Here is a 12,500-nt window from a genome sequence, read left to right as displayed (position 1 = left end):
ACAATTAGGAAAATGTGCCAGTGGATTTGTTTGAAGTACTTTGTTCAAACAGATTTTATATTAGTATAACATTTACACACACATATATATAGATTGTAATCTAGTCCATCTAGAATTTTCCAGATACTTTTGATATCTATTTTAAAAGAAAATTTCCACAGAAACGTCAATAAATAGTGCTGCTTTACCATCAGTTTGTTTTTGTGTACTACTCTAAATGACCACTGGAGCCTTTTAAAGACTAGACATGAATATCAAATAAAAATGAATTGCAGGTACTGGACTAACTGGTCTTGTGGATTATTTTCAGCTTTGCCAATTTTTCTTTGTGAAAATCCAATCCTGTACTTCTTATCTGTAAAGTAAAAACCTTAACCATTACGTCAACCCTCATGATTTCAATGTTCACTGAACCAGTCAGTTACAAATATTAACTTGGAACATAATAATATTTAAAGAAAACCTACAGTCAAGCATCCACACACATCCACGCAGACAGTAATCATTCAAGATTTCATGAAATGAAAGATTATAAAAAGCCAGGCCTTCAAGTGTCCTGACTGACTTCCGACAGAGCTACTCCCAGGGGAAAAATTTTTAGAAAACATTCCTGAATCAAGGTTACAGTGGCGATAATACGGATTTCTTTAAAGACCCTGTTTAAGTGAACTAACAAACAGGTCCCCCCAGCAGTCAGTTCACTGAACAATGAAGTGTCACAGAAGGGCCATGTCACTAATCAGAATTCCTCTCAATTACATTTTTCCAGGCAAACAGACCCATTAGTCACCAAACAGAAGCAATAATCAAGAGTCACTTTCCCTTCTCCAACTAGCTAAGATCCGTACATCTTATGGCATACTCCCAACAATGTAAACAAATAAAAGACAATTCTCAGAAACTAATCTTTTTTTTTTTTGCCTTTCCAAGTCCCATGTATGTCTGCAGATGCACAAGGCCTGCCTTTTACCATGGTAGAGAGTTTTTACCCATTTCGTAACCCATTTTTTCCTTCTTTACAATCATATAGAAACATCACACCTACTAGGAGCAATGCTGCAAGCAAAACGCTAGCTTAAACACTGTTGCCTAGCTATAAAAAATGCAGCCTTTTGAGCAAAGTCAAAAAATAATCAGCTCCATAGCCACGTACCCAGAACTTTGTTACAGATTATGACAAAGTTACCTGTTCAAAATTACACTTTTACAGTAGCCACCCCCCCCCCCAAACACCATATGTCTTGCTCGACTCGAGTATGATGTTTGCCAATCAACAGGTTTTACTTTCCTCTTTCTCCAGTTTGATTTTGACTGCTGTGTGGTTGTTAAGAAGGAACAAAAGTTTTACTCAGCCTGGCACTCACCATTGAACAAGCTTATTTTTCAGCCTGGCACTCACCACTGAACAAGCTTATTTTTCAGCTGGAATAAGAACATACAGATACAACATTACACAGAAGTACCTATAATAATCATGCCAACAACACAAAAACTTAAAATGGAAGACTGGCTACTATATACAACAGAAGTTGAAGTATTACAGAATCGACAATGAGCTTATAAATGCATGCGTTCACAACAAATATAATACAACACGCACTGTACAATTTTTCAGAATTAAATAGATACATAGCACATTCAGGGAACGTGGGTGAGAACAGGCTAAAACCTGACAATTACAGCATTTATACCATGGCGTTAAAACTGAATTACTAGCAATACAGCGATTATGCAGAACATCAGCAACAAAAATCTTTAAATAAATAAATAAATGAAATAAAAACTGCCAGAAGGCGCAATAACCAAAGTTACCAAGCTGAAGGCAGAAATTTGGGGGTTGAACAGATCTCACAGATGTGATACAAAAGAATCCACAAAAGTAAACCCAGTGAAACACACAGAAAATGCAGAAACAGTGATAAATCAGTTACACAGGCTAGCACACTTTAGTGGGCAGCCTCAACAGTTAAATTAAACAAACAAACTTTCGATCAAATTCGACTAAAATGTACTTTAAGTGCAGATTTTAAAATAATGCAGCAAACAGTTAAAAAACAGTTCAAGCTAGTTCAGGGTAAGCTACAGAAGCTATTCCAAGTGAAAAAAAAGCAAAGATACTTAAATCCAGAAAGTAGTCACTATTCTGAGTTCCCTGTAGCTAGGACCACTCTGCAGGACCACGAGGAGCTTGTCTGAGCAGTATAGCCAGAAAAAAACGCCCAGAGGCGGATTTTAAACAGTGAACTACAAGGACAGGTAGGCTGCTCAAGGCTCCCCACTCCCACTGGTGAGCAAAGAAACTTCCTTCTATCCAAGTAAGGTAATGGACAACACAGGAACTACACTACAGCCCAGAATACAGCAATGCCTGTAAACTGGTCTAAACTAGTCGAGGAGAGGCGGGAAAACAAGGATTATTTTTTGTTTTTTTGATAGAAACACACAGAAAATGCAGAAACAGTGATAAATCAGTTACACAGGCTAGCACACTTTAGTGGGCAGCCTCAACAGTTAAATTAAACAAACAAACAAACTTTAGATCAAATTAGACTAAAATGTAACTAAGTGCAGATTTTAAAATAATGCAGCAAACAGTTAAAAAAACAGTTCAAGCTAGTTCAGGTAAGCTACAGAAGCTATTCCAAGTGAAAAAAAAGCAAAGATACTTAAATCCAGAAAGTAGTCGCTTTTCTGAGTTCCCTGTAGCTAGGACCACTCTGCAGGACCATGAGGAGCTTGTCTGAGCAGTATAGCCCAAAGGGACATTTCTCTCGCACAGAACTGCACACACACTAATCCCCCTCACTCAAAACACACACACTGAGCATTTGCAGGATTCAAACCCCTACCTAACTATGTTATGACACAGACTTCAACTACCCAAACATAGATTGGGTACATTATTCTAGCCCTAATACCCTAGCCCAAAGGTTCCTGGAATTCATAAATTCAAATGCACTGGAACAACTAGTCACCTCTCCCACTAGGGGAGATAATATACTAGACCTGATCACCACAAACATGGGGACAAAATGCTCCACACCGGAAGTATACCCCTCGCTAGTGAGATCTGACCACAAACTAATCACCCTGGATATACATATCCCACTTCCACCCCCAGCACAAAAGACCACAGTGAAAAACTTCTCAAAAGCAGACTTCACTCTTCTTAAGACTGAGATGGTATCCTTTTAGCCCACTGTGCCAGTGGATACCACATCCCACAATGCCGAATCCTTCACAAATGCTTTCTATGGACATCTCCAAGAATGCATGGATCATGCAATCCCAAATAAATCCAAGTCCCTCTTCACCAAAGGCAAGCGTCCTGTCTGGTGGACCTCAGCCATTAACAAATTGTATAACAAAAGAAGGAAGCTACTGCACGTCAGAGCAAAATCCCATGAAGGGAAGACATCTCTGATCAACATTAGCAGAAAACTACATTCTCTCATAAAAACATCCAAGGCCAACTTTGAGAGAAAAATCGCTAAGGACACTAAAGATAACTACAAAGCCTTCTTCAGCTATGTTAGAAACCTGGGCGGAAACCCTCAGATATGCTCAGAGTTGGTTCACAACAACAAAAAATACACTGAACCCACAGATATTGCCAACATTCTGGCTGACCGGTTCAGTGCAAATTTCTCCCCTCCCTCACCCCCAAAAGAAGAAATACTTATCCCAGCTGAATGTAATCTCCCTGTCATCTCAGATGTCCAAGTGAGAACCGCCCTAAACAAAGCTAAAAACACAGCATCAATGGGACCCGACGGTATCCCGGGTTGCGTGTTACGTGAATTCCAAGAGGAGCTAAACCCACACATAAAAATGCTATTTAACCTTAGCCTTACTTCGGGATATGTACCTGAACACTGGCGTACAGCAACAGTGGTCCCACTCCACAAAGGGGGTGCCTCTACAGACCCTGGAAACTACCGCCCCATAAGCTTAACCAGCCTGGTCTGCAAAGCTATGGAAAGAATCATTATGGAACTCATAAACAGAGACGTAGGGGACCTACAGACACTTGACCCCACCCAGTTCGGCTTTATAAAGGGCAGATCCTGCCTTTTGAACCTGGTTAACTTTTTCGAAACAGTCACTAGAGCCATTGATGAGGGCAAAGCAGTCCATACAGCCTACCTGGACTTGGCTAAGGCCTTCGACACAATACCCCACTCAGGCATCATAGATAAGCTCAACAGCTTAAACGTAAACCCTTATGTCACTAGATGGGTTGCAAACTGGCTAAAGGACAGAACCCATAAAGTTAAAATCGCTGGAGCAATGTCAGACTCAAAGCCAGTCACAAGAGGTGTCCCACAGGGATCTGTCCTGGGACCCCTCTTGTTCGGCATTTATTTCTCAAATGTTAAAGCAAACATGGGAGGGCTGTGGCTGACAAAGTTCGCAGATGACTGCAAACTAGGCGCCATAGTCGATACACCAGCGGACACATACATCCTACAAAAAGGCCTCACAGAAACGGACAACTGGTGCCGGAGTCACGGCCTTAAACTAAATGCCAAAAAATGTATAGTCATCCCCTTTGGGGAAAAACAAAGTACCCACAAATTATCACATAGACAGCAACCCACTGAGTACGGAAAAAGTAATCAGAGACCTAGGGACCCAAGTCGACAGCGACCTCTCATTTGACACCCACGTTGCCAAAGTGGTTAGAAGAACATTCTACCTTGCACACCTCATCATGAAGGGATTCACATCCAGATCCAAGGATGTCATTGTACCCCTATACTTCTCCCTCATCAGACCCATGATTTGAGTACTATGCCCCATTTGGTATGTACCTCACCCAGCATTTGCAACAGCTGGAGAGACCACAAAAGTACCTCACCAAGAGGATCAAGGGTCTCCAACATATGTCTTATTCTGCCAGACTAAAGAAACTTCAGCTCTATTCAGTAGCATACCGCCTGCTCAGAGGTGATCTCTGCCTGACGTACAAGGCCATGTCCAATCAGGATCTGATGGACATGCTCCACCTCAAAAAATCCAAATCCATCAGGACCACGAGAGCTAAAGACTTAAACCTCGGCACAAGTATGAATAGGACATGCTGGAGGGATAGATTCATAACCCAGAGGCTTCCCATGCTTTGGAACAAGATCCCAGTTCGTATTAGGCAGAGCCCCTCACTGACTCTCTTCAAGAGAAATCTTGATGAGTGGATGGGAGATCGTAAGTTTACCCCAGGGGTCACATCTGTGTTGCTGCTAGACAGGGGCACAGTAAACTAATTCTATTATATAAGGGGACCTTCATTGTGTCACTACTAGACAGAGGCACAGTATTCTAAATTTATTCTGTACATTTTTTGTACCATTTCATGGGGTGGCAAAAGCCACATTACTATGGCTAGGCTTACAAATGCCCCAGGGCAGATAGCCTAGTACTATACTATGAAACTATGAAAGAACTGATAAGACTGTGGAATACTGGAATTAACCGGAAACAACCGGTCTCTCCTTTATGGGCCAGTAAATTCTGCACATACTGCATTCCAGTTAAAAATTATTTACTAGATGTTAACAATATCTGAATACTGTCTCTAATAACAATGCCGATAAACAGTCTATAGAAATTCTGGAATGCTGGATAACAGTAACAGTACCGATAAATATCCAAAGTTTCTGCATGTATATTCTGATTCTCCTAAATAATAATGAACTGAATAGTCGTTTCCTCATGAACAGTATGAATATTTAACTAGGTTTCTGTACTCAGGCTTGAGTGTCTGTACTATAAAGACCTTTTCCACATCAATCCAAAGGCTAAACTTAAGACTCCACTAACTGTGTCTCAAGGGTTTCCTAATAATATAAAAACCTGGTAATGTTTTACATGCCTCTTTAACCTTGGTTTTCAAGGCTTGTCTTGCATGTGGCTCACAGTGCCTAACTGCCTATCCTTTATCTAGGATTCCATTGCAAGTACACATACCTTTCCCTCGAGAAAGGAGCATTCTGTATCTTTCCCTTTAAAACTTAGTTCTGCACATCTTATGCTTAGCCAGCAAGATTATCTTTTCCTTTCTACTGAATTGTCTTTCCCCTGAAACTGAATGCATACATGAAAACACAAGTCTGACTATATTTTCAGGCCTTACCTTAACATACTACAATAAACTCACTAAGAATAGCCTCAGTCTAACACCTAGGTTGGAAAGTGAGAAATGGGAACTGTCAACAACTCACTGAGTGGGCACTACTACAGTAATGATTGAATTAATGACAAATCAAATGTTTTATGAACAAATATATAAAATGCCAGATGTGGGATTCTGCAAGCCATTTTATGCCAGTGCTAACACAATATTATCACATCAAATCATTTAAAACGTTATTCATATTAAAAAAAAAAAATCACAAAACTGACTAAACTAATGGAAGCAAAAATGTTTGCATTTTAATAGAAGTACAGCACTTTAAACTGACAGAGTCGTCTTCTTTTTCTTTCGGCTTTTTCCTGGTTAGGGGTTGCCACAGCAGATCACCTGTCCGCTCATGATTGGCAGTGGAGTTTTATGGTGTCGAGTTGCCAGCCCGGCGCCCAACTTTCCACAGAAGGCACACACATGCACACTCTCACACCTAGGGCCAATTTAGAGTGTCCAATCCACCTACTGCATGTGGGAGGAAACCCACGCGACCACAGGGGAGGACATGCAGACTCCGCACAGAAGGCACCTCAGCCGAGAATCGAACCGGAGAACCTCTTGCTGTGAGGCGGCAACGCTAACCGCTGCACCACCGTGGCCACCTTAAACTTTGACAGAGTAAAAGAACAAAAAATAAAAACATTCCATTAGACAATATTTACACCTTCAGCAGAAACAACAGGCAATGTCCAGATAGACTATTCTTACGTGTCAAGAACAAAAATAAGTTGTTTTAGGAAGGACATGAACAGTTGAGCAAAAAAATTAAGAGCTTGATAAAGTAAATTAAAATTGTTATGAAATGTAGGAGTTTCTCACTTTAAGGATGGAAAGCAGAAAGTCAGAAAGAAAGTAATAGTACTATGTGGGGATGGGGGAACAAGGGATTTACATGGTTAGGGGATAAAGGGGGTTGCACATAGAAACAGCTGTTTGGGATGCTCAGTTAGTGCAGCTACACGTCACTACTCAACTTCCCGACTAGCCATAAATTACTACTTCAGAAACTTGACAGCTCTCTGCACAGGATATTGAAGTCGCTAGCAGCAGTCAAACGCTTGCATTGCCCGAACACCGAGCAAGCATGAACATGAGGCTTGTTATTATTCCATCAATTTCTGCACACCTATACATCTATTACACACAAAATGAACATCGCTGTCTAGTAAGGACACTAGGTATAGCTTTTTAAACGTACAGCTGTACTATTTACTTGTAAGAGGAGTAAAAGGTTTGATCCGATTTAAAAATGTTTGTCTGCTAAACAGAGCTGCACATTTTCAAATGTGCAAAATTCTATGTACAGATAAAAATAAATATAACTAACTCAACATTTTTTATGCATCGATCAAAAAATATGTCTTGCAGAACATTTTAAGTAACGCAGACTACTCTGAAGAACTAACAGACTATCAACGTGCCTTTTACAACTACTGCAACACATGCATAAAATCTCAGTATCACCCTTTCCACATATCCAATACTGCCCTCTCACCAACCTTTTTTTTTCTTAGCACCACTTTAATTTGCAATTACTATAAACCATCTAAAAAACGACTAACAACAACGTGGACACGTAATTCATAAAGAAAACACGTGCTCAATTCAATCGTGAGGCATTAAGTTGAACATTATATAGTTGGAAAGTTAAAGGCCACGGGTTCGAGAAATTAGGTACTATACGACATCACAATAGCAACTTAACAGAAAGGCTTGCCATGCTCTTTTCAAACTCTAAAAATTATTTTCTTTTGTCCAATACAACCAGCATTTGCGTTGAGGACAAGTCAGTCCCCAACTTACCTATTTCAAGAAATTCAGGAATATTTTCCCTAGCACCGTCTTCGGGGAAAATTGCACTTAAATCCACTATAATGGATAAGTCTGGACGTCATTGCTTCAAGTCCATCCTAACCACCTCCGCCATCTGAAAGAAACTGCGAAAAGGTCAACCTTTACAGTAGCCACTTCCTAGTAGAGCGAGCATCCTACTATCACGTGAGGAGGTCAAAATTCAGCTTTAGAACCGCGTGACTTATAATTCCAGCTTTTGTATTGAACGAGGAGATGGCTTTATAGTTTGTGTATATGTTCTGTTTACTTGGTATGCTTTATTTACTAGCAACTATTCACGTTTTAATTTGATTTTCCAGTCGCGAAGCCCTTCTCAATTACCATTTGCTTGTACTGTCACGCCTTATCAAAGAGCAGCCCGCTAATATTCCTTCTCTAATAACATTCCGACGAAACCTGTTTCAAACATGTTACAGTTCCGTGCGACTTCAACCTGTCCAGCCTCCCAGATGACACATCTTTTATTATTCTTACCCCTTTACGGATGCGAGGCCTGCAGGCAGTAATGCAAGCTTTCAGTTGTGTTATTGTACATTGAATGAAACCACAGTGTACGCCGCATACAGGAAGAGTAGTAGGGAGTGCATGACCAGCTGTATGTGGCAAAGTTAAGGACTTCCTCGTGGAAATACTTACCTTCTGTAACACTATTGTGGCCCTTTCGCTTTTTTGTTGTTGTTACCACTCTGGACTCCAAACTGAGATAATTTTACTGAACCCCCCGCCCCCCTTCTTGTGCTTCCCATCCTAGGGCACACCGAGGAAGGTAAGTTGAAATGATGTAGTCTTTGTCATTTTTTACCATTCAAATTCACTGTGTTAATAATTGAAACATCATCTCGTTATTCGTATTAAACTTTTTAGTGGCATTACATTGTAGTTGGTTTGAATTTGGCTAACATTGTTTGATAAACCGATGTTTTTCCTTGCAGTTGGTGTTTATTTTAATTGGTGTGTTGCATTGACTGTTTCCGTGGTTTCCACACTCTGAATTGGCATTTTGTCATCCAAGAGCGGAAGTATTTCCGTGTTTGGCACTAGCTTCTGCATACCTCTCACCTGTCCAGATTTTCGTCTCGCGTGTTTGGTCCTTTCCTAAAAAAAAAATGGTTTTCTGACTTCACCGAGTAGTTAATTCAGTAAATAATGTCATACGTGGTTTCAAACTTCATAGCCTTCAGAAAATGCAAGTTGACACAAATCCTGTTATTCTAGCAACTTTCCAAGTTTGGAAGAGTGATATTTAAAATCTGTCCCTATTTTGTGGCATTTGTCCATATTTCTTGTGCTAAGAGGTTGAGAGGTGTGCTGCAGCCTGCAGGATATCTGATCTGCGTTTGTTTTTCATACAGTATGTTGTCTGCAACTCTATGGCCCGTTTGTACACGATTCCTTGTGATAAAAACATAAAAAATAAGAAGAGTCTGTGTCATATTTCTGACTGCCATCCTTGCACTTTTAATTTGGGACGTTGAAAACTAAAACATGTGATTCAACACTAGACGTCGCTGCAATGGTGGTGTCATCTTTCAATTTATATAGCCTATGACTATCATCTGATGAACACCGTCATTAAATTATCTTTCTTTGATGGCAGAGTCAGTGCGTACCAGGTTGTTGGGCTTTGTCATTGTTATGAATACGATCACATTTATCAGTTTTAGCGAGATTGTCATTTTTATGTGAGAAGCGATGAATGCCTGCAAATTTTTTAAATGGCATGCTTTGTGTAAGAGTCCGACAGCTTTGCATTTAAGAATCTTGTTTGTTAATGTGCTGACTTGTGTATGGAAAATGGACTGGCTGGGTGTGAGTTTCACTACTTGCGTAATTTATTTGTTACAGGACTGGAAGTTTAGGCTAGATCAGGGTAGGTTTGATATCACTCTTCATAAACTGTAGTTGAACATGTACCACGTCCACTGTATACATAATTAGGAAGTTTTGTACTCTCCGTGTCATAACATATTCCACTTGTTTTAGAGGAAGGGAAGTAAGCAGAGGATGAAGGGCTTAACCCTTCTAGGTGGTTGTCAGTGAACCCCCTCTGTGTTAGGCACATTTGGTCTGGGTGTAGCCCATAGTGACAAGCCAGAAGTATTCAGTGACAAGCCAGAAGTATTCATATCTTCGGCATAGTACCATGGACAGGAATGAGCAAGTTCCTGTCAATAAAGTTGACCATTGATCTTAAAAGATTCATTATATTTGCGTCTGTTGTATGGTGCGGGGAAGCACAGCTTAGTATTTTTAAAATTGAGGTTCAAACATGAAAGAAGCTGATAACTAACTACAGGCAGCAGCGGCCTTAGCTCAGCTGGTGCCCTAGGCAAAAGGGCTCCACGGCGCCCCACACACCACCCAGGTGCCCCCATCCTGGTCTACCCACACCAAATAAATACCGGAAAAGCGCCCCTGCTACAGCAGCGCCCTAGGCAGCCGCCTAGTTGGCCTATGCCTAAGGCCGGCTACAGGGTCTTGTGGTGTTTCACATGGCTCAGTGCTTGATGCTTTTCTTTGCTCTATCCTTACATTAGTAGTATTTCTAGGGAATTAACTTATTTAAACGCTACCATGTATGTCAGTGATAACTGTATTTGCAGCTTTCCATAAGTTTGCTCAAGAGACAGCTACTCCATTGCAAAATGACTTCTCTTCAGTTTGGTACTGGCTTCGTAATAGTAGATTTAACAGTTGGTATGTTAGGGCTAGCCACTAAGTGGTGTAAACATTAGTTCTAGGTGCTTTGACAACATCGACTAATGCTGATGTGACATCCCAATCCCATGTAAAATGGGGAAAGGGGATTCATGATGACTGCAACAATGAAATCAGCAGTCATGTCGAGACTGAAAAAAAAAAAGAAATAATAATAAAAAGACTAGCTAAAACAACTGACCTGGCAGATATAGATACATATGTCTACTTGCTAGATTAGGTATTGCTATGAGTATTTTACACCCAAGACTTGAATACTGTTTGACCATTATTGCTGCACTCACAGATAAGCCTTAGTATAAGCATCTAAAAAGATTTTTATTCAGTTGGACAGTTTATCGCAACTTCATTGCCTCTCTGTTAACAAGGCTAAACTGCTTCCCCTTTGCCAGGTCCAATTTCTTGCTTAATGTACTCGCATTCATACTCCTAAGTGAAGGGTTATTGCCCACCGCTGGCACACAAACTACACCTGCAAAAAGCCATCTTAGAAGTTTCTCTTCACTCAAGTTAAGTAGACCTTGAGTTTTACTTGCTGTTTATGAAAGCTTTTCTGACAGGCTTGCTTCAGCTGCACAAAACCCTGTTTAATATCACTGCTATTTTTTTTTTTTTTAATTTAAACATAAACATTGAAGTTGCCACGCTTGGTCTAGAATCCAAATGTACACGCGTTAAGTGTTTTTTTTTTTTCTTTCTAGAACCAGCTGTATTTTTCTTAGCGTGAAGTTGTATTATTCCTAAATGCAACTTTTGTTAAGTGTGAATATTTTTACACTTTATGTAGTGTACACACAGTTTACTAGGTTTATTGAATGTTCTTGTTATTACTTAACTTTGTTTATTTTTATTTATGTTAGTAATGTACTCCTTATGTTTCTGCGTAATGGGCTGGATTGTGGCTGAAAAGAGTAGTATACCAACCCAATGACCAGTTAAAACTAAGTAAATAAAAATGTACAAGTCTGTCATCCTTGTATACAGGGATATGAGTGTCGGAATAAAGAGATGCATTTTAAAGGGAAAGCCCCATTCCTGGATTTTTTTGAAAACCAACTTTTAAATAACTGCATACTGCAGAACAAGTTAATTTATTTGAATGACAGAGGCAAATCTCCAGGCAGGTCTGCAAGAGAAACGGGACAAAGCTTATCTTGGAAAAAAGATGTGATAGGCAAACAAAAGACAACATTTCAAAGACTATGTTAACAGTTATGGCACTTCTGTCAGAATAAGCAGTGTTGCATAATCAGTATCTATAATAGTTTGCTCATTTAGCATTTTTAAACACTTTTTTATTAAATTATTACGTTAAGCAGTAGTATAGGTGGACATAATTTTAAGTGGGCATCAACCCGCAGAGCAGACCAGAATAACAACACAATTTAGTTTTATAATTTATTCTGTTATTAAAACAGAGTATGTGTTATGTTCAGAAACTGTATAGGTAGAAGATGGTATTTTCATTAACGCAACATCATTTTTTTCTTAAAGCAGTGGTTTAATGAATAAGCACCATCTCCTGAAATGATTATGTACCATTAATGAATGCTGGAGAATGATGTATTGCAGTTATTGTTATGCTAACAATTGTGAGGTGCAAAGCCCGCTTTTAAAAGCTGCTTATTATAGTTTAAGAAATAAAGGTGCTGTATAGGAGACATATTTAAGGCAGCACAGTTGTGCAGTGATTACTATTGCTGTTCTACAGTTGTTGATTCTCAGAATTGCTTTCCCAGTTGTG

At 39.7% G+C, this 12,500-nt stretch overlaps 2 protein-coding genes across 2 annotated transcripts in view; one reads left to right on the top strand and one right to left on the bottom strand.

Annotated features, from left to right (window-relative positions):
- The window catches only part of PRELID1 (PRELI domain containing 1), a 595,316-nt gene extending 587,185 nt beyond the window's left edge, over nucleotides 1-8,131 (bottom strand). Inside the window, exon 1 of the mRNA XM_044069306.1 lies at nucleotides 7,988-8,131. The gene's annotated coding sequence lies outside the window, so the exon portion shown is untranslated. The remainder of the gene's footprint in view (nucleotides 1-7,987) is intronic.
- A 181-nt stretch (nucleotides 8,132-8,312) lies between these two features.
- The window catches only part of RAB24 (RAB24, member RAS oncogene family), a 1,334,059-nt gene continuing 1,329,871 nt past the window's right edge, over nucleotides 8,313-12,500 (top strand). Inside the window, exon 1 of the mRNA XM_044069307.1 lies at nucleotides 8,313-8,804. The gene's annotated coding sequence lies outside the window, so the exon portion shown is untranslated. The remainder of the gene's footprint in view (nucleotides 8,805-12,500) is intronic.

The sequence above is a fragment of the Protopterus annectens genome, chromosome 4.part0 (assembly GCF_019279795.1).
Source record: "Protopterus annectens isolate FY-2018-M chromosome 4.part0, PAN1.0, whole genome shotgun sequence".
Classification (NCBI taxonomy): domain Eukaryota; kingdom Metazoa; phylum Chordata; order Ceratodontiformes; family Protopteridae; genus Protopterus; species Protopterus annectens.
This window is presented reverse-complemented; position numbering and strand designations above follow the sequence as displayed.